The sequence below is a fragment of the Aptenodytes patagonicus genome, chromosome 5 (assembly GCF_965638725.1).
Source record: "Aptenodytes patagonicus chromosome 5, bAptPat1.pri.cur, whole genome shotgun sequence".
NCBI lineage: Eukaryota > Metazoa > Chordata > Aves > Sphenisciformes > Spheniscidae > Aptenodytes > Aptenodytes patagonicus.
The window spans coordinates 5,437,111-5,458,092 of NC_134953.1; the positions used below are offsets into that span (position 1 = coordinate 5,437,111).

General features: G+C 40.8%; 1 protein-coding gene across 10 annotated transcripts in view; it reads right to left on the minus strand.

Annotated features, from left to right (window-relative positions):
• Nucleotides 1–20,982, minus strand: part of ZMIZ1 (zinc finger MIZ-type containing 1) — a 364,718-nt gene that overhangs the window by 196,317 nt on the left and 147,419 nt on the right. The window contains exon 5 of one of the 10 annotated variants that reach the window (XM_076338396.1): nucleotides 14,682–14,862. The exons of the other annotated variants lie outside the window; for them this stretch is intronic. The gene's annotated coding sequence lies outside the window, so the exon portion shown is untranslated. The remainder of the gene's footprint in view (nucleotides 1–14,681; nucleotides 14,863–20,982) is intronic. 10 annotated transcript variants of the gene reach the window in all.

Below are 20,982 nucleotides of genomic sequence, written 5' to 3' on the forward strand. Positions count from 1 at the left end.
TCCAACACAGGGGCCAGAAGAGAGCCCTTCGTCACCCCACCGCTCTCAAAAGAAACCTTATAAGCACGCTGCCAACACAATACGCGACCTGCATATGCTCATTTTCTTGCCTCTGCCTCTTTGTGTCTCTACACGTTAGACAACACTGGGATCAGAAACGGTACTTCAGTCATAAAATTATTATTTAAATTTGTGTGTAGGACTGAGGAGAAAGAAAACACATACCAGACAAACACACATACACGTGCCTCATCTCTAATTCAAGACAAACATTTCACAGTCAGTTTCTTGGCATTTTATGTGAATATATATTAAGTCTAACCGGGTTTTATGTTGAGTATGTCAACCATGTCATACATAAAGCTGCATATCACAGTCTTTCAGGAGCAACAAAATGGTGAAACAAACATATCGGGGCTGCTGACTACTTTCAAGCGCCGTTGAGTAATCTGTGGAGGCTCATGACCGAAGTCATGTCATTTAGCTCTTCGATAATAACCTCGGACATGCAAGATGCTCCTTCCCCCCTCAGCGTGAGCTGCTGCGGCAGAGCCTGCCTCCCGAGCAGGGACACGGCCACCTCCGTCTGTGGGCACTCCTGCCGTAACTGCCCTGCCCTAGCCAACCCATCCTTCGGGCGCTCGTCGGCACGAGTGCTGGCACTGCAAGGACTCTGCACATCAACTCCCAACACTTACACCGCTACACCAGGTTGTGGGCAAATTGTGGTTTGTCTCTTTAGCACTCTCTAAATTTTTTTACCTTAAGAATCGTCTTTCATGCTACACCACCAGGCAGAAAAGTTTAAGATTATGATAATTTTCTGTTATTCTTCTCTGGCTGTGTCTGATGCTTTCTTATCTGCATTTCTTTTGCTAAAGACATTTGCTGATCTTAAACCTGGCTTGAATGAATAGCAATTGTTCCCTTCTGGTTTTGAAGGTACTTTGTTTGTCTACCCCATTCACTGGCCTGAAATCAGCAAGGCCTCAGATGGCTGTTGCTATGGCAACTCTGTTCATTCAACACTGGCATATAATGAAGACAATGTGTTTTCCATTTAGATGAGTTTTAGAGCAAAAGAGAGAAGACTCCTGCTTAACAGTCCCTGAGAATGCCAGGGTAATATAATCAGGGTTTCTGTAGTACCAGTAAAACCACGATGTGCGACTAAAAGAGGGGAAAAAAAGAAAGTTACGTTGATATTTCACAATAATTACAGCGCTGGGCAAATTAATCAACAGTGTGACTGCATTTCTTTACTCTTTAAGACCTTCTCCACCGAGAATAATTTAGAAATACATGTTTTGCTCGTACCTTTTCCTAGCGAAGTGGCAATTTGGACACTACTGACCTGCTAATAAGACACCTAAGAGCTTCTCTCTCTCTCTCCCCCTGCTTCCTTAAGCAAAGGGGCACTCTAAAAGCACAATTAAGATGTGTGGGTATGTGCTTGTTTTTAAAACAAGTTTTCATGAACACTGACAGGCAGAATTACCAGCGCAACAACTTTCTCTGCCTCCTCGCATCTGCCGGGTACCGGCCACGCAGGCTACATCTGCAAGGCAGAGAGGGTCCCTCTACAGCGGCGCTGCGGATCCGTGCTACTCACAGAAACAAGGAACAGAGTTATTAAAGAAAGGGTTCTTTGGATACGGATATGATTCACTTTTCACATCTACACCCTAAGTTTTTCTACCTACCTCAGTTACATTAAAAGTAAGCGTAACTAAGCGTGTGTCAGTAAAGAGGAAGCAGAAAGGGCTCTGCTCACCGGGAAGAAGGCGCATGGGGAAAGGCTGCTCCTCTCGCCCACTGGGCCTTGCCGTGCAATTGCTGCTGTGTATCGCTACTGAAGGCCACTACCAAACAGGGTATTTTAAAGAGATTCTTACAAACACAGACATTAAAAAAAAAAAAAAAAACAAAAACATATACCACAGAAACTTGTTTACTCCTTTGATCCACGAAGTCTCTCTCTCCCTCTTCTCCTTCCTTCTCTCTTGCTCTCTCCCTGCCACAAGCCTTTTTCTAACTTTTTTATCTGATTACCTTGTGGGCTTCACTCAGGAAAAGAAAATAGGGATTTCTGAAATCCCCAGCAATAACAACAACAAAGAGGATAATGGAAATCCGGCATTATAAGTTCTTCTTCTACTTACAGTGGAAACAGTGACTTGAAAAGATTTCTTTTTTCCACTGTTCTTGAACAGCAGCAGGGAGCAAACACTTCCTGAAGGGAAAGGCAGTTTTCCGAACTCAAACGAAGTCCAAAGTTTTAAAATTCTTCAAACAGGAAACAATGTTTTCAAGTTGACATGTCCTTCATTCAATCAGCGTTACCTCCTCATTATTTCCCTCTAAGGAGGTGAGTGGGTTTGGAACTTTTTTCCATTTCTTTTAGGAATCACATTTATGTCATTTTTTACAATGGCAACGTAAAAAAGACTAACATCAAGCTGGAGTAAAGATACAGGACCTACATTTATCTACCTTCAAGTTTTTCTTCCATTGCTGAAGTTAAGATTTCCAGAAGTAAGGAAATGGCCCGTTTTAATACACAGGAGGCTCTCTTCACACGTGGAAGGGTTGTGGAATCAAGGTCGAGAAATCCTGGGCGTTCTCGGTGATTTCAGCCTTTGCATAATAGCAATTTGTGAAATCGTGCACATTCACTGTGACACGCAAACCATCCCAGGATTTTGAATAGCTGTGCCACCAGCTTGCTTAAAATTTCTGAAAACAATACATAATATTCCCCATATAGATATCCACAGTAAGACATCTGATATTTCTATCTCCCAAACATAAGGTTTACACAGGTGGAGCCAACTAATATTTCCTCTGTTATCCAAATGAGCTGGGCTTTGATGGGTTATAAAACTTGGTGACTACCCACATATTTTGTAACACTGTCTAAGGAGGAGGAAAATGTACGTCAAGATCTGTGTTTGTTCCTTTGCACTTCTACAGCTGAAGAAAGCAGTCATGTTTATGTCTGTCAGATCTTTTCTGGCTCTTCACTTGTGCTGACAGCCTACAGCCTTGCTTCAGTTGCTACAAAGCTCAAAACCCACAGCTGCACTAGCTGGCATGCCTCTTCTCGTTCCTCCCCTCCACCCCTTATCTCTCCCCCTCCACTCCCCCTGTCTTTATTTCTAACTTTTTTTTTGTGTGTGTGTGTCTAGATCAAAAAGCATATAGTCACCAAACCTGACTGGGCTCCAAGAAGAAACAAAGACTGAATTTTAAGGCACGACTTGCAAATATGTTGTACATGCACTCACACATGCACGCACGCTTTCCTCTTCTAATTTCAAACAACCAACCCCTATTCTGAAGGCCGGCTACTGCACTGATCTCACTTATTGTCAGAATACCAAAAAACCAGCCATCATTTATGCAAGAAAGACAGCAATATAAATCAAGACAATCTCAGAGTACTTGAATGTAGATTCATTGTCACTTCAGACCTTGAGATGTAGCTCTTTGGCTCCTGCCAGTTAAGTCAAGATTCAAGGTTACGATTCCCCAGAAAAAATGACAGACAAACCCATTTCATAGTGTCAGCCCAGCCGAAGGGTAGTTTTGTTTAAATCCAGTAACGCAAGTTTCTTAAAAATGTTGTAAGAAATAACACCGGTTGTTACAGAAATCTCCGTATTCCCTACAAGTTACAAACCCACAACCAGCTTTTTAATTTCAGGGTCCGCACAAAGAACTGTATTGCAGAGCAACTGTACTGGCAAATGAAGTTATGTTGAAGCTTTGATGTGTTAGAGGTAAAACTTCACAATAACATTCAGGTCAAACTATTCACTAAAGGATTACTTTGTTTTCTTTCCTCCTCTCTCCTCTGGAGACAAAACTACTGTAGAAACAGTGGCGAGTGGGGCAGAGCTGTAAAAGAGCAGGACACAAACCAAAAGAGCAGAGCGTGCAACAGCAAAGGGTTCAGAAGGGAAAATTTGCTGGTTTTCCCCGATCCACAATGTCCCGGTTAATCCATACAGACAAGCCAGCAGCAGTAAGCACTACTCCCTCAGAAACAAAGGCAATTTCAACAAGATTCAGCAATGAATCTGCGCTGTACTTGAGTATCACTTGTCAGCGTTTGTACCACGCTGCTGTCTCAAGGCTCTCGGCACAGATTAGCGCACCAGCGCAGGAGGTGCTGCAGGGGCCTGACTGTAAATGTGAATAATCCCCCAAACATCAGTGGATTATTCTCCATGGTTCAGCCATCTCAGTCTTTGCACGCAAGGTGGGGGAGAGGATAAAGTGGCTCTGCAGCCTGTAACGCAACGTGTGCATATCCAGCCATACAACACAGGGATGGCACCAGCCTTCAGCTAGAACCATGTCCCCTAACGGGGTTAGTTTAGGTGCAAGCAAGCCTAAACTAATTCATACATCCCCGTGCGCAGAGCACCTCTCCCTCTGGCAGCCGAGGACCCTGTGGCGTGCAGCGTAGCTGCTGAGCCAAAGTTAGCAGGTCGGGCTTCTATGCCAGCGAGAGCTCCCTGTGCCGTACTGTCAGCAGGTGAGGAAAAGGGGAACAAATGTCAGTAAGATCTTCTGGGTTTATTAGCTTATGCCCTGCACAGGAAGGGGAATCACTGGAAGACGGACCACAGTAGGGTTGCTGCTCTTTGACATATTTCAGATTCCTACCTCTTTTTACCCCTCCTAATTCATAAGCCTGTGCCTTCCTCAGCAGTGATGCTGCTTCTGCAAAAGGCCCAGCAAGGGTGCACCCCCTGTGCTGAGGGGAGCGGGGAGGGGAAGCCCCCCGTCCCAGGCTGGCAGCGGGAGACGAAGGGACAGAAACACTGGATCTGAATAAGCAGAAGGCCAAGTCCCTTGCAGCAGAGGCAGGCACAGAGCAAAACATGGAGATGGAGAGCTGCTTAGAGGGAAAAGTGGCAGTGAACCCCTCAAAAATATGCTGGGAATTCCTGGTGTAGATAATACTAAAACTGAAAAATTCTTATTTATACAAACAAAAGGAAGTAATTTATCAGCTGATGTTTAGTGCCCTCATTCCACATCTACTTCTGTGACACTGTGATAATGTATATTGGCTTATGAACTGTCCCAAAGTAGCAGCAGTAGTTTTTTTAATCTGCACTGAAACACTGCAGGTTCTTGAAAAAGAAAGTATTTTCTTTGTATTTTTAAATTTATTTTTCCTTTTATCATCTATGCATGTATCTTGGCTAGCAAACTGCAGCCAGGTCATAGGTGGAGGTGTCTCCTAGTAATATCATAAATAACTGAAAGGATTGTTTCAGCACAAACAGTTTGAACAGTGAAAATAAATTTGTTCTTTTCACTAATGCATTAACAAATGGCAACAGCAACAACAGAAGCAGCAGCATACATTTGATGATTCAATGTTTACAGAATTACAACGTTTGCAAAAATTGCCAGGGAACTTTTAAATTCAGACCAAAAAAAAGTGTTTTCATTTAAGAAGTTTCAACTGTCTCTAAGCAAGCTGATTAGCCCCTAATGATTGGACTCATCCTGCACTGGTTTTGTCAGAATGAACTGCTGAACACAGAACACTGTCCTACTGAACGTCCACTCAGAATATGACATGTTCAAGTAAAATTAATTAGATGTACTTTTTTCCCATCATATTCACAAACATAGATGTCATTTTCACATCATGAATTCTTTCTCATCTCAGGAACAGTTACTGAGCAAATTGGAAGCTGAGATTTTCAACCCAAGAACAAGAATTTTCATTAAAATTATATCGATACAGACAGAAGTCAACAGGATCTAAGTCTTCATTAGCTAATTAAGTAATTTAAATATTAAGCACAAAGTTATTAATATTCTACATTCTTGCTAACCATAACGTGAGAGTCACCGCTACGATGAGAACTTTGAGCAACGGATAATTTTTTTGTAGGGAATGGGATTTACTCGGGTAGATGTTCAGTAGCTCTATGTTATTCCTTCTGTGTTACAATACAGTGCACCAGCTCACGAGTGCTGTCTAATAAAGATATTACAACACTAGCAAACAGCATGGCTAAACTAAATCCTAATGTAAACTACTGTTAGAGGGGTATTACATTGTTTTCATTTCTCTGTGAGTTGCAGACTTTAGGATAATAATATTGCTCGGTAATAGCGATAGCTTAATTTCATGTTGTAACACCCTAATGACTTTATTGTTTCACTCCCATTCCAATTCCAATAGCTATTACCATTTAAACACCTGTATTATCAAAGTGTTGTGCTTGAGTACCTTCTGGATAATTTACTTATGTTACAAAAGACTAATTCAAAGGCAAGCTATACGTTTCTCTAACTGTTGCACCATTTATCTTTTTAGCATAAGCAGAATCCATCAGAAAAGCATGTGTTGATTAAAACAACCAGCCTACAGCCATATTTCAGTTCATGTGCGGGATATATTCCCTTCAACATGATGACAAGGGGGGAACGGGGGGAAAGGGGGGGAAATAGGTTATGTAAAAATACTATACAAGGTGCCACAAGAAAGCTGTACACTGAGATCTAACAGTGGAAGAAAAAATAATTTAAAAAAAATCTCTTTTCCGATCCAAAATATTTCAGGCACGTCTGACAAAATACTGCACTCTCTGCTGCTTTTCTGAAAAGTTTTCCATATTGATATTTACCAACAAATACATACTAAAGCTCTGTGAACTTCTGCAGTTAGTATGGAATGCAGAGAAGCATTTTTAAATTGGAAGTTCTCCCTGTTGAAATTTCCATTAAGGATATTTACACGCCTTCTGTATAACATTTTTTTTTTCCAGGTACATAACTAAATGAGGGGTTTTTAATATAAACAGAAAGTATGTTTGTGCTGCACCATCACGAAATGTAAAGGCTAACTCTCTCTGGTTAAGAGGTGTCTGAACTATGTCTGTGTGCCTCCAAATATTTGGATAAGCGTGTAAAAAAAGACCTCAACTGCCAACATTCAAGTTCATCTTCTCTTTTTGCCAATTCCAGTAGGATCCAGTAGGACATTGCCAACCCATCCTGCTAAAATTGGTTCTGAATACATCCAGCAAACCACCTCCGATTAAAAGACTGAGGTCAGTGCATGTAAAGCATACGTTCTACTGACATACTCATCCACTACGTGGAAGCTTATCCTCATTCAACCATTACGGCAAGATTAAAAAAAGTTTATGCAATTTTTATTTAATATTTTTCATGTATTTAAAGAAACACAGCTTTAAAAGACAAAGTCTATTTTGAGGTCTATCAGAAAAAGCTCATCCCACTGACAGCTTTGTTGTAGAAGACAGGATAACTCCGAGCATTTATTATTATATATACATTATTATTTATTAGCTCAAGGACTCTTGAGTTCAATACCTGTTTGTGGCACTGACTCACAACATGCCATTAGGTAAGTGCCCTAATGATTCTGTGTCTTATTTTGTTGTGGGTGAAATATTTTCTATTAAGAAATGTTGGAAAGAAATTTTTGAGATCCTTGGACCAAAATCCCTTCTGAAAGCGTGGAACAATAGGCTTGCAGTATCTGAACACACAAGTGGAAAGCAACTTATCAATTAGCTACGATTAAATTCTTCCTGACACAAAAGGGAAGAGGTTTATATTTTACTGAACTATGTGCTCAAGAGTTTCATTTTGTTTTTAATCTCTTTCACATGTGCTGTCATTCAAGTAATTTTCTCTACTATCATCCACCAAATATGTTGGGAAAGGACATAGAGAGGTTAGAAAGATGAAGAGAGGGAGAAGAATTATTATTTCTATGCAATACTCAAACCTTGACATTGATTAGTAAGTCAGAATCAATAGTAATTTCTCCCATATATATTATTATTGCCGTAGTATAAAGTATAGTCATTATTTCCATAGTCCAATACCCAGGCTCATTCTCAAAACAGAAGGATGTTTACATAACATTTTTGAAGGGAAAAAAGATTATTTCAGCCTCTTCTAATTAATAGTATTGACCAAATTATGGTGGTTCATTTGTTCTCCTACACAGAAAACAACTGCCCTCTGGTTAAAATAAATGAAGTTATATTAGCTTTTAATTTCCATTTTCAAAGGTATGTTTACGGAATATTTAAATTTGTAATAATTTTTCCTAGCACACATAATGCCTAGTGTGCGTTCTCTCTTGTGCTCCCCATTTGCCCACTCCATCCACCCTCCACCTACATTATAATTATAAATATAATCATAAATTTACATTATAATTTAGGTATCTGTGTGAGCGTCCACGTATAACAAATGGAATCACTAACTTAACACAGAGAAAAAACTAACACTGGATTTCTTTGCTTGTCCTAACAAATGCAAGAACTTGGTTTGGACCATATGAAAGGACCAGGACGCGGGATGCAGCCCAAAGCTCTAGTTGAAGAAATGGCTTTTCAAAATACTACTTCTACTATTATAGTAGAAAAAAGAATGTTGCATTTCTTAGGAAGAGAACTTGTTTAATAAGGTTTTTGCATTTCACTGGAATATTACAAAGGTTCTTGAAGAAATTTATAAGCACTGAATTAATTACTTAAAAGTGACCAGCACTTAAGCAGGAAACTTCCTAAGGATGGAACAGCAAAGCATACTGCTGTGTTTAGTGTGACACGGAGTTAGGCACAAGCTCAGGCTCAAGAACTACACTAGAGCCTCCACATGCTGGAATAAGTCACATCTTGATGATAAATTTCCAAAGGGAGAGAGAGGGAAGGGGGAGGGGCGAGAAGAGAGCTTTGCTTAGGCTAAAAAACGCTTACTTCTAAAGGCAAAACATATGGATAACAGCAAACAGCCTCAACATGATACTCAAAATGTTTCCATCGAAAATAACATTTCGGTGCAGAAGAGATCTATAAAACTCTGCATCAGTTGACTCTGGTAAACCAGTCTTATTTTTACTCCATCTCAAATTCTTAACTTGTACTCCACAGCAAAACCCCTCCACCTCGGCATCCCAAGATTCCCACCAGTTATGACTCCCAACCCAGAAGTAATCTGCTTAACATTCAGCATTGCCAACAACTGCTCAAGGAGACAGCCGCCTTAAAAAAGGGGGTGGGGAACAGGACAGGAAATCACTAATTTAGTTCACTGCTGTTTTCCTGAGGTCAGTTCTAATTATTTTCCAGAATGACAACTTTTAAGGAAACTAACACATACCGAACAGTCTTCTACAAAGAACAAACAGAACCAAATTTCAAGGAAGGCATCGCATCCAGTTTTGCGGCTTTCTGGTTCTCTCCGAGCCAACTCAAATTCCAGATACCAAAGTGCATTTGGTAGTTGGTTGGCACCGTGGCAGCTGGGGACAACCCAGGGCTCAGCAGGCTTCCCCGGGGCAGGATGGTGGAACGATACACACCAGTACAGCCATCTCACCCACCTAAGAGGAAGCCCTTGGACACACCACCTAAGCGTGTGCAGGAATTTTTGGCATCTGGAACACAGTTGTGATTCAAAAGTTGCAAGTGCATACAAACATCTTTGTTCTGATATAAGTCTAATCATGAGACTAAAACACAAGGTAAAAAACCCTGATTCGTAAAAATTCTTGATGAAAGTGCACACAGCATTTTCCATTTCTCCCTCTTTGGAATAAAGAGCAATGCTACAGCACACGCCTCCAGAGGAATAAAGCCAGACAAAAACTTTGATTTTTGTCACTCTCACAAATAGTCTTGCAGCACTTCAGCTCTCACACGGCTTTCTTCCCGGCTAGAGCCAGTTATTGCTGGAAGGGAGCCGATAACTTCTCGTGCTTCTCAAAGCAAAGCAAGTTACCTGAGCTCTCACTAGTAGCTAGCCTGTGATAAAGGCAGTACTGAGGAAAATGATGTTCCTATTTAAAGCAACAAGGCAGAAAATTTACCACATGTATACCAGCCAGAGAAGATTTTGGTATGCGTATTAGTAACACCCAAAGAACGGTTTAGACTAAGATTCAGTGAAGGCTGCCAGAGATGACAGACACTTACAACGCAACAGATGAATACGATTATTAATAAAGTTCAGCATAACCTCTGCAAATAGATAGGTTATTAACCACGTGGCAGCTTACCACGATGCAGAACAACGCCGCCAGTTAGCCCAGTAACCTCGTACGCCTCACGCATGGCTGCGCCCCGAGGCGAGGGAGCGCCCGTGCTGCCCAGCGCGTGGCACGGCACTGCCGGCCAGGGCCCCACCACAGCATCGCCCAGAACAGCCCGGGCACAGCAGCCTTAAGCAGGCTGCATGTCCTTATCTCCCACTAACAGAAACCTTGTTTGGGGTCCACCGGGCATAACGGAGCTCAAATCTCACTCATGAAGTATTCCATGGTTTCTCACAGAGAAAAAACAATATTTAGGAGATTCATTTCCCCCTTGGTGTGCCCAGACTGTCACACAGATTAGTACCTTCAATGAAATGTTGCAGTTAAACTTTCCAGTCCAGCTCAGTTTGTTCCAACCTGATTCTCTGAAGATCACATGGAGAGTTTTCAGCTGTAAGCACTATTTCTTGCACCGTATTATTTAATTTCTGTAAAGGAGCTGGTCACAGACCTGATAAAGCACTGCAGTCCCTAATTCTTTTGACTCGTATCTGACCTTCCAAGTGAAAATAGAATAAAGGAATCATTCTCGGTGGTAATTTCCATGATGCTAACAGTTTTCCACAACTTGAGGAAGAAAAACACGATTTTGCATAACCGCACAACAGTATTCAACCAGCAACAGCATTCACTCATTACTGATTTATCCTCAGACTGATTTTACCAAGTGAATCATGTAACGATGAAAAAGTCTAAGACCTCTATTTGGCTGAGACTTAAATTAAGATCCGGTAGCTTACCGAACTAAATTGTAAGATAATTTTTCACTGTTAGAGTGTTTGTGTACCAGGAATCACAAAACTAAACAAAAAAGCATTAAACTTCTTTAATACTCCAAGCTTTCACTTAATCCTGGGCAGCAAAGTAATTTAATTTCTCAGTGCCTGATAGTATTTCTGCAGGATATTCAATCTTAGCTTTACACATAGCTCAAATTCTTTATTAATATTGCCAGAAATCAAGGGGGTGGGGGGGATCGACTTTTTCTTATTCGTTTCCCATTCCCAAAGAAGAAGAGGTGGAGATAAATTGCATACCTGTTAGAACAACATGATTTAAAACTTTACAACAGAGCGAAGCTCCTGTTGTACCATCTGGTTAATAAGCTGTCAGTTCATTTATTAAGAACTACAGAGATCTGATGGAATTTGGGGAAGCGGCTGACAGCCCATCATATTTCTAATTCTAAGGTACATCCTGTCTTTCAGTAAAGTTTGAATAAAACAATTCCACATGCCAGGTTTGCAAGTGAGCTATACAAAGAACAAAGGCACTTGGGAGGAAGCTTGTAAAGATCTAAAGCTTTGTACAGTATCTAGAGAAATGTATCTATAACCAGACACTGAATCAGTCTCACTTCCCCCGCTACCCTCCTCCCCAGTGCATTTTCTCCCATCCCTCCTCCACCCCACACTACATTCTTCAGCACAGGAGGTTTTGAAGCAGGTTTACAGAAGGTAATCAATGTTGGAGGGAGGGAAGGAGTTTTTCATCTCCAAGGCTAAACGGATGAAGCAGATCTTAATGGATAGCATCTGCAACTGTTCTCAGGCTGAGGAGGGGGTTTGGACTAGCTGAGGAACAAAAACAAGTCTCAGCTTAAGCCTAAGAAAAAAATGGTGGGGACAGAGGGAAAGAAAAAACCTTAAGAGTTGTGATTCTCAGCTGCCCAAAGTATCCTTTGGAAAAAGGAGTTCTTGCCTTACAGGAGCTTAAAGTGACAAAAATGTAACTTTTAGTACCCTTATTGGATGTTTTACTACATCCTCACCAGGATCTTCATTAAAATCCTACTTAAGATTAAGTCAGTGGCTGCTTGCAATGGTAAAGTGGCACCCCCAGGATGTCGCCCAATGTGATGAAAAAGCACGCAGAGCAGGACCACAAACTGTAGCTTTTTCAACTTGGATATCCCTGTGGTGTTGTTTTCATTTTTAAGGAGACTGCAACCAACCTTTTGATTGAAAATATACCGACTGTTAGGAAATATCTTCTGTTAGAAAAGGTGTGCAGCACTAGCCTGTGGGACCGGCACTAACACAAGCAGCTCTTCTGCTTTGACAAAACAGCATCATTACCAACAACGTGATAGTTGGGATCAGGGGAACCAGGTCTATTTCTCAATGTTTCAAGTGCAACCGTAACCTTCTTTGGAAAGCAAAAAAAGCATAACACAGTCTTCCTGGTATTACAGCAATGCTGGAAGACCACATTTGAATGATGTTCAGACATACTTAAAAGATCCAAGTCCATCTGCTGCTGAAGCCTTCACAGGCCTCAGCTTTATTTTCAAGATTGTCAACTGGCAGGAGAGAAAAGTTTCACCTCTGTTGGTAAGACAAACACTGAGTCACAGAAAGCTGCAGTGATCTCCCAAAAACTACACAGGAGAGTCTGATAGAGCCAAAACTGAACCTACATATCCTGGTCAGAATAGGCCAATCGATCACAAAAATACCCGAGTTCCAACTCTTGTCACAAGAGAAGAGTTTTGCCAAGATTCTTTGATTTACAAGTCTCCAACACTCGGAGTTCCTGGAGCTCGCTTAATCTACAATGCACAACTAGTCCTTTTTTAGTTATGAGATTGACATTATAGCTCTGAGTCAGGACTGCACTACTACCATATGTAATTAGGTTCACACCAAGTACTCCACAAAATAACATCAAGACTAAAGTTAAACACGTGCTCATGTGCTTTTCTAAACTCTAGTCTTAACGGTGACACATGAGTAAATATTTTTATAGCTCAAAAATTTCAAAACCTTTACCAGCTCTTTTAATCCCTACCGTTTTAGGCACTATTATTTAAACGCATAAAATTTAGTTATTTTATATAAAAACAGAGCATACCGATTTCTTTGTTATCGTAAAGATACGAGCATGTTTCCCTTTTCATAACTGTAGGTAATGCACAAGGGACCAGAACTTGCAGACATTTTATCACTGAGCATTACACAACAGCACTTTCCGAAATTGCAGTTTATTCTCTGCCTTAAAAAACAGAACAAATGCTAACAGAACAAAAGGGAAGATACACATGCTCTCCTTGAGCTGTAATGTTCTGGGGGTGGGTTTGTTTTCAAATGCAAGCTCCGTAGAAGAACAAGCTAATTTGCAGAAAGATACTTTTAAGCTCAATGGTTTGAGCTTAAAAATGAACAAACAAACAAAAAGTGACTGCAAAACATGGCATAACAGTTGGAACATTTCTTTTGGTAACTTATTAGTAAAACTTTTCTCAAAAATTGCTCATCAATGACAAATTTTGCCAAAGCAAACAAGCTTGCCAAACAGCCTTAAAAACCCAGGAGAAGAAAAGCGTGGTAAGGGATGACTTTCTGGGGAGCTCCTGTTTCCCTCCTACCTGCTGGGATCTGCAGGACCCCAGCACGGAGAGCCCTTTCACAGCAAGGTCAGGTCACACAAAGCTGACATTTCCAGAATGGTTAAAAAAAGTCCTACAGGAACCTAAACTGAATGGCTTTAGTTCTAAACTTCTGAAGATACTTTTTAGAAACTCATCAGAGGCACTGAACCTTCATGAAAATTCCGTGCAGGCAGGTTTCTGCTTGCATGCAGCTCCTTGTTGGATCAGGACCCAGGATTAATGATTTGTACAGGCTTTCCTGATGAAATAAAGTTCCCTCAGAAAACATTGGTTGAATATGAAATGTTTTTAAATACTAAGGCTCCCTGCCTTCATAGGTCCAATAATTAGCAGTTTCAAGACTTGCTCTTGAGTCAACGACTAAGATAAGCCAGGGTCTTGGTCAGGTCTGCCCTACCACCGCGGCTCCTCAGAGCTCAAGCAACAATGGAGGTACACTAGTATCTTCGTTACAGAATGGTGTCGTAGACAAAGCTACGGAGAAACTGGAGGATGAGAGCATTCTGCTTTATTTAAGAGACACCAGTTTCAAAGCAATTTTTTTCTAAAACTTTTTTGTTCATAGGAAGTTTGAAAGACTTTGCATTTCCAGTTCATTTAAGATGGAAACTCAGACTGCCTGAAAAATCCTATTTCTCATACATTTCTCAATCACAAAATAAGGAATTTTCAAGATTTTAAATTCACTGTGTGTTCTGTTATAAACACAGGATGACAACATATATGAGAACAATCAAAACATACAGAATATTTTAAACACGTTACCACCATCTTTTATGATGTTGAGGTGCTAATGGGTTTAAACGTTAAAAGAAATGCTTCTTCAAATAAGAGAGCAGAACGCCGTTCAGAATCTTACGCTTAATATGTCTGCCATTCACATGGAAGCATGTTGCTCAGTCTTCTCTTCTTAAATCACTTCCATAACTTCAGTGTTGCAGATTTATTGGGAATAGAAATGAGGAGGGGAGGAAGACAGGGTAGAAGAAACCAAAATCACTCTTCAGTTCTCAAAATGCTTTAAAATATGTTATGTTTTATATATCACAGCAAGTTTTCTTTTTTCAAAACCCAAAATGTGCATCTTTTTTCAGGCATCATTAATTGCCACTAGCACTATGCAAACCTCCAAACTCTCGGAGGTTTGGGCTGGCTTCCAGATGTTGACATACTTACCAGCATCTCTTTGGTATAGAAATCCCGGGAGAGTTTCAATTCTTCCTGGTTCCCAAATGGTCACAAATATTTCAAGAATAGCCTTTTCTGTGGTATTTCTCTTTCTTCTTCCAAACAAACCCAGCAGTTCAGAGGCACATGAAAAATGCTGTAAAATGCCTCTTGTACCTTCCTCAACCACCTAAAAAGCATCAAAGTTTTGGATGAAGGTTTGCTTTTTGAAGCAGGATACACAACGGTAACCCATGACAAGCATTATGAATGCTCTTTGCAAAAGTTCGCCTCCCATTACAGCCCAAATGGGAGCATCTAAATCTCCTCTTCCTGGAGTCGCAAAATCTTGTTGCACTTACACCTCTTAAAAAGGTCAGAATCTAGCAGTCACCCGCTGTGCTATCTCATTTACAAAAAGAGGTATCTTTTTCCTTGTTTCCCTCATAGGAATTATTGGGGCCAATAGCCGATTTGTACCTTTAACCTTCTGATAACCTTGCGACAATACCACTGCCCTGCAAGCAATTGGGCCTTGCTGTTCATTCATTTCAGCAAGAAGCAGGTTTTGCACAAGGATGCATTATCTTCTCAAGACTGAAAAAGATTTATATAATGAAACTTTGATAAAAATCAGCTCTTGAGAGCAGTTACAGGATAAACTCAAAGGTCTGAAAAACTCTAAGTGAGGCAACAAATAGGTTTAAAATCATGTTTGATATAATACCTACTGAGGCAAAAAAAATTTCACTGTGTCACAACTAATTTCAGCAGATCATGTTCTATGCTTGGCCTCAACTATAGACCCCTTGTATTTGAGAAATTAGGGGATAACCTAAACTTCTTCCAACCTCATAACAAAACAGCAATAACGCAAGAACTTTATTTCATGGAGGGAGGAAATTTCAGTAAAAATAGGTTGCTTTAAAAGAAACGTAAAGGCTTTTGTTGCCAATGACTCACAATAACTGTCCACAAGTGCTTCACGGTAGACTGTAATGATTTTGGCCTTTGCTGAAACGCATTCCCACTGAAAACCATCACTGCATCATCATCCCTTCTGTAGCAGTCTCAGCTCAAGGCTTAATGTATAAGGTATCATAGACAGACCACTGTTACAAAGTCTATTCTGTCAGCAACATTGCTTTTTGGTTTACCTTCATATGTCAGCCTGTCATTCATAGCAGGTCAGCAGCTGCTTGGTGAGCAGCTCTGCCAACCCTGCTGCAGCAGAGCAAGCTTCCGAGAAAGGGACCAGACAGCTTGAGGTGAAACCAGCTCAGCCGTCCCAAGACAAGCCATGCTTCCTCATGAATCACAGCCATTAGTCACGCTTACACAACACAAACACCGTGTATTTGAACAGCAGCATGCTTTGCTGGGGACCAGCTGCACGCTAACTTTTACAAAGGTGCTCTCATTAAAGCCTCCATTTCCTTTTGTCTTTTGGATCTCATAGCGCTCCCATGCCAGCCTGCTTTTGAAAATTACACTTACTGCTTCCATGAAAAGCTTTGGCTTTTGGAAGAATAAGGTGGGTTGTCTAAGCAATATTTGGGGCCTTTCCAAACAGCTGATCGTAGCTGAAAGTCAGCATAGTTGCAATATGGCACATGCCCACCAATACAGACAACCCACAACGGTTTTGTTGCATGATGGCAAACACATTATTAAACCGGCCTGTATTACAGCAACGTTATAAGCTAACAACCAACTTTTTCTTTATAAATACACAAAACCCCCCACCTATGCTTACAGTCTAAAAAGACAAGAAACAAAGGTAGTGTTATTACTCCTCTTTTAGACAGTGGGACTGAGTGACTTCCCTAAGGTCCCACAGCTACTGAAGCACCATTTTGCTAGTGCCTTAAGCACAAAGCCCCCGTCCCCACCATGACACCACAGGCCACCCTGCTTGCTGGCTTCGGCAATCTGATCGGCGGTCTCCGCTGCTGAAGAACTGCTGCACCGAGCGCTCTAATCTAGTGGTTCTGGGAAAACGAAAAATACCAAGTTTGTCAGTAAGCCAATTAGCACCTTCCTAGCACCACCTTCATATTTAATTATATTTAGGAAGTAATTATCAGCAAAGACCTTAGGCAATACCCTCACTGCTATTAGCGAAGTCACGCCCAAGGAACAAACAGGGACAGCATAGGAATATTATTCAAAGCAATTTGAACCACATGAACATTACATTGTATTCATGTCAGGTATGTTCTCTTTCTACTGTCTGTTACTTTTAAAATTTTTAAATTTTTACTTTTAAGATTTTTTACTTTTTAAATTACTGCATCACATGATATCTTTTAAAAGCTTCAACAAATTAAACAGCTTGACAGAAATATTACTGGAAAGGAGACTCTTGCCTCTATGCAGGAGCATAGGTTAGACATATTTATCGCTTCTGACATTATAAAACAATTAAGAAGCAATCTTTCTTATGTTATTTTGTAATTAGAAAGTCAAGTCCTAGAATTAAGTGACTATCACCTGGAAATCTTATTTCTCTCCCTTTTTAAAATCTGGTGTGTTAGTAGCAAAAACCTTGAAAAATATAATTCCAGTGTCCTGAATGCCATAAAAGCAAAAAGCAAAAAAACAACAACCACCACCCAAACCCAAAAACATTTTTCTAAAAAAACCCCCCAAAAAACTCCTTAAATAGGAAAAAAAAAAATTTGCTCCTCCATATTTGCACGCTTTTCCGGAGAAAAGCTGACAGAGTTGCCATCAGAAGCAAGTAAGGTTTTCCTCCCAATGACATGCAAATCCACGAAATTTCTACTATTAAACCCTGCAAAAGGCAGAGCTGAACTCCCACAAACCAACCGCACTGCTAATCAAACTCAGCGTAGGGAAAGAGCTCAGTCTGTGGCCAACTGTGCTGGCAAAACCCTTGTGACACGCTGCGTTACACAACGAGCGCTCCTTCCGCGCGGACCAGCAGCTTCTCCACACGGCAGCGTCAGCAAGTGGCCTGGATGCAAGTCAGTGAGCTGGAAGGGAGAATCTCCCACGTGAAGTTCCTTTCCAGTGTCAACGCAAGCATGAAGGGTATCAGTTCAAAACGAGAGGTGAACTGGAACAAGAGTTTCATCACATGGAATGAGCTAGTTACTACCCCGAAGCGGCATGAGCTGTGCTTGTTAGCGTGTAGGTGGGTAACAGTTACCACATTGATCGGCTACTTCTGAACGACAAGCCTTCCCCCGAGGAAGCATATGTTGTGACCGCAACTTAAATACACAATTTAGACACCAATGCCACAGAAAAATCTCTAGTTTAATCCAGGAGAAGATATTCCAAATAATCATATAGTGGTTTTGTATTTTAGAATGCATTTGCAAAACTTTTCAAGGGCTACACAGTCACTGACAACATTTATTTATCTGAATAAATAGCAGATTTCAAGTTAGGGGTTTTTTTGCTGGCAAGAATCAGACTAGGAAGGCGACAGAGCGAAGGAACCTTTTTGCAGCTGAGCTGGGCACCAGAGCAGGAGAGCAAGGTTAAAAAGAAATCCCTACCTCCACCAAAGGCTAGTGTTCCAGAAAAAAACCCTGCTACCCTTATTTCTATTATTTGTTTTACAGTAACATCTGTAAGACCCTTCGCCAGATACAAAAGCAAACTGCGACAAGCATTCTCCCAGCAGAGATTTATAATCTAATAACAGGATATGGCATAGGTGAAGAGACTTGTCCAAGGTCACATAGTAGATACACGGCACAAATAAGGATGTCAATACTTCCTGACACTCTCCCTAGTCCCTTGCCATCTAATTCACATTGCCTCCCTACACCTTTGATGACAAACAAGCAAAGAACCTATTTAGGGCGGCAGGAGGGGGGATGATCCTACAGACAACTATGAGCCTATTTTGCTGGTGAAATAAAAGGTTCCCATTTATCTTTAAAGGGAATAGTTGCAGGTACAGTCTTTATTTGCTATTACCACAAGATCAGGACAATTTATATGAATAAATTTAATTTTACATCATAAATTTAATTTCAAACACATATGTAAAAATCCTTTTACTTCAAGATTGATACTTAAAAATAGCAAAATCTACATCGATCTTCCTTTTGTGATATTTGTTGCTGCTAATTTTCAACAGACACATTTTAAGCAGATCTAAAGCATTAAGAAACATAAGCTTAACTATCTTCCTTCCCTGCCTGCCTTTGTTTACCATGTAAATTGCCACCCACACACTTTCCCATATAGAGCACAGTGGGGTACTATTCACCAACACAGAGCTACAGCAAATGCAGCTCCTGTCCCCAGCAGGAATAAGGTTATGCCTGGAGTTCACTCTTTAAGTCGCATAAATTTATCTGGGGGTAACAGGAAAAAGAGGTCTGATAAGAGTCACTGAGCTAATCCGACTTACGCCTAATGGACTTGAGGGTGGGGGAATGTAGGAAGTCGTGGAACAGAATACGCAAAGAAAATAGATCATTTCAGGGAACGGCATTTCAACCCCATGAATTTGTATTTTATTGGGGTTCCTTAATGACACATATAACCTACATGCTATACTATGCATCCAAAAATGTGTTAAATCAAGAAACCTAAAAATAACCCAAAGATCCAAAACTATATAGGTTTAAAGTGCTCAAAGCAACAGGAATTGTTGACAAATATTTGAGGGCTCGTCTTTTATTTTCTTCCTTCCAAAAGCCTTAACAAGTGCTATGCAACCTCAAAATCCATTTATGAAGTGCTGTCCTACCACCGTACAGCCACTCAGCGAAGACTCACGATGTCGCTGACTTTCTCAGATAAGCGTCAACGTTCATGTTTTTATGCACTCAACACCCATCTGTGCGCCTGCGAGCCAGGGGTTTATCATGTGGGAAAGGAGCTCCAGGAGCAGCTCGCTGCTCCCCACTTCCTGCGGGAGGGAGAGGAGGTAGGGAAACCTTCACATGCCTCAGTTTTCCTTCGGTTAAAGTACTACCAACCTCAAGAGAATAAAACCTGTAAGACTTCTACATTGCTGTATACCACAGCCTGCGGAGGAAAAAACAGAAACACACACACGCATCCCCAACAAGCTTTGCACAGGGAAAAATATTTTCTTCCAAGACCTCAATGCAAGGTTACTGCAGGAGAAGACAGGCACTAAAAAAACCACAAGGAAAGAGCAGAGAGAAACAGAACCAAAATGTTCTAGCATCCCCAATTTGTGATTTATCACCTTTTAGAGGTCCACATGGGCACACATGCACAACCAAAACCTCTACTTCCCATCAGAAGACAAAAACTGCATGTCATACAAACATACGCATGTATCCCTACGTGTACACGTTTACTAAAGCTATGCTTTTATGTTTACAGAGCAAGAAAAAGAATACTGAATTAAATCATACAAAAAACTTAATCCAAAGTGTGTGTCTGAGGATTTTCAGGTATCACTTCGCCATTTACATCAGTAATAACTTTTGTAATTTTGAATTTCCATGATGGGGGTATCCCTTGCAGGTTTCAATTAGTAGCCTTTACTGTCTGAAAGTCTTTATTTTTTTTCGTCCAGTGAAATGTTTCGCCATTAAGCAAAATGGAGGATTAGGAATAATCACAATTAATGGAGCAAATGTTTGTATAATGAAATCACGCCTGTATCAGCAGGCAAAGCGAGAGACTCGGCATAGCCTTCTCCACTCTTGATTTTATACTGTGCAGCCTCAGATATTACAGGAAAACAATTTAGAGTGAAAGATTATCCTCTGGCTCCTGATCTGGCATTGTGTTCAGTAAGGACAAACAGAAGTGATATTATCCCAAGTGACATGTGAGGCAAGCTTAGAACTTACATTTTGTTCTGCCTCTTTCTTTCTCCCTCCCTTGAAAAGGTTTGGGGGAATATGGATTTTTAAGAGGTCTGACTACCAAGGAGTTTTGTGGCTGAGGAATTAAGAAATTAAGTTTCCCATTGTCCAGATAACCATATTCTTTCAGGGAGATTGCAGTGTGCTTTTAGGTCCCTTTTCTGAAATGTCTTCTTTTAACATCAATTTCCTATTACTCTTTTCTCAAAACGTTTTATTCTAAGCACCATAATGGATCTACAGATTAGACTATGGGCTTACCACATAGCCAAAGTTTCATAGACAGGATACAACAGTAAGGGCCACCTTCTAACTGCTGGAAAATTTCAGAGCATTCCCTCAAAACCGCCCCTTCACAATTGTTCCCAGGTTAGCTTTGCCCCCAGTGTGGTATTCCCTGCATACAATGTCTAAGCAGGAAGCTGCAGAGACTGATCAAATCCCCACAGGGGAAGAAATGAGGAAAGGTTGGT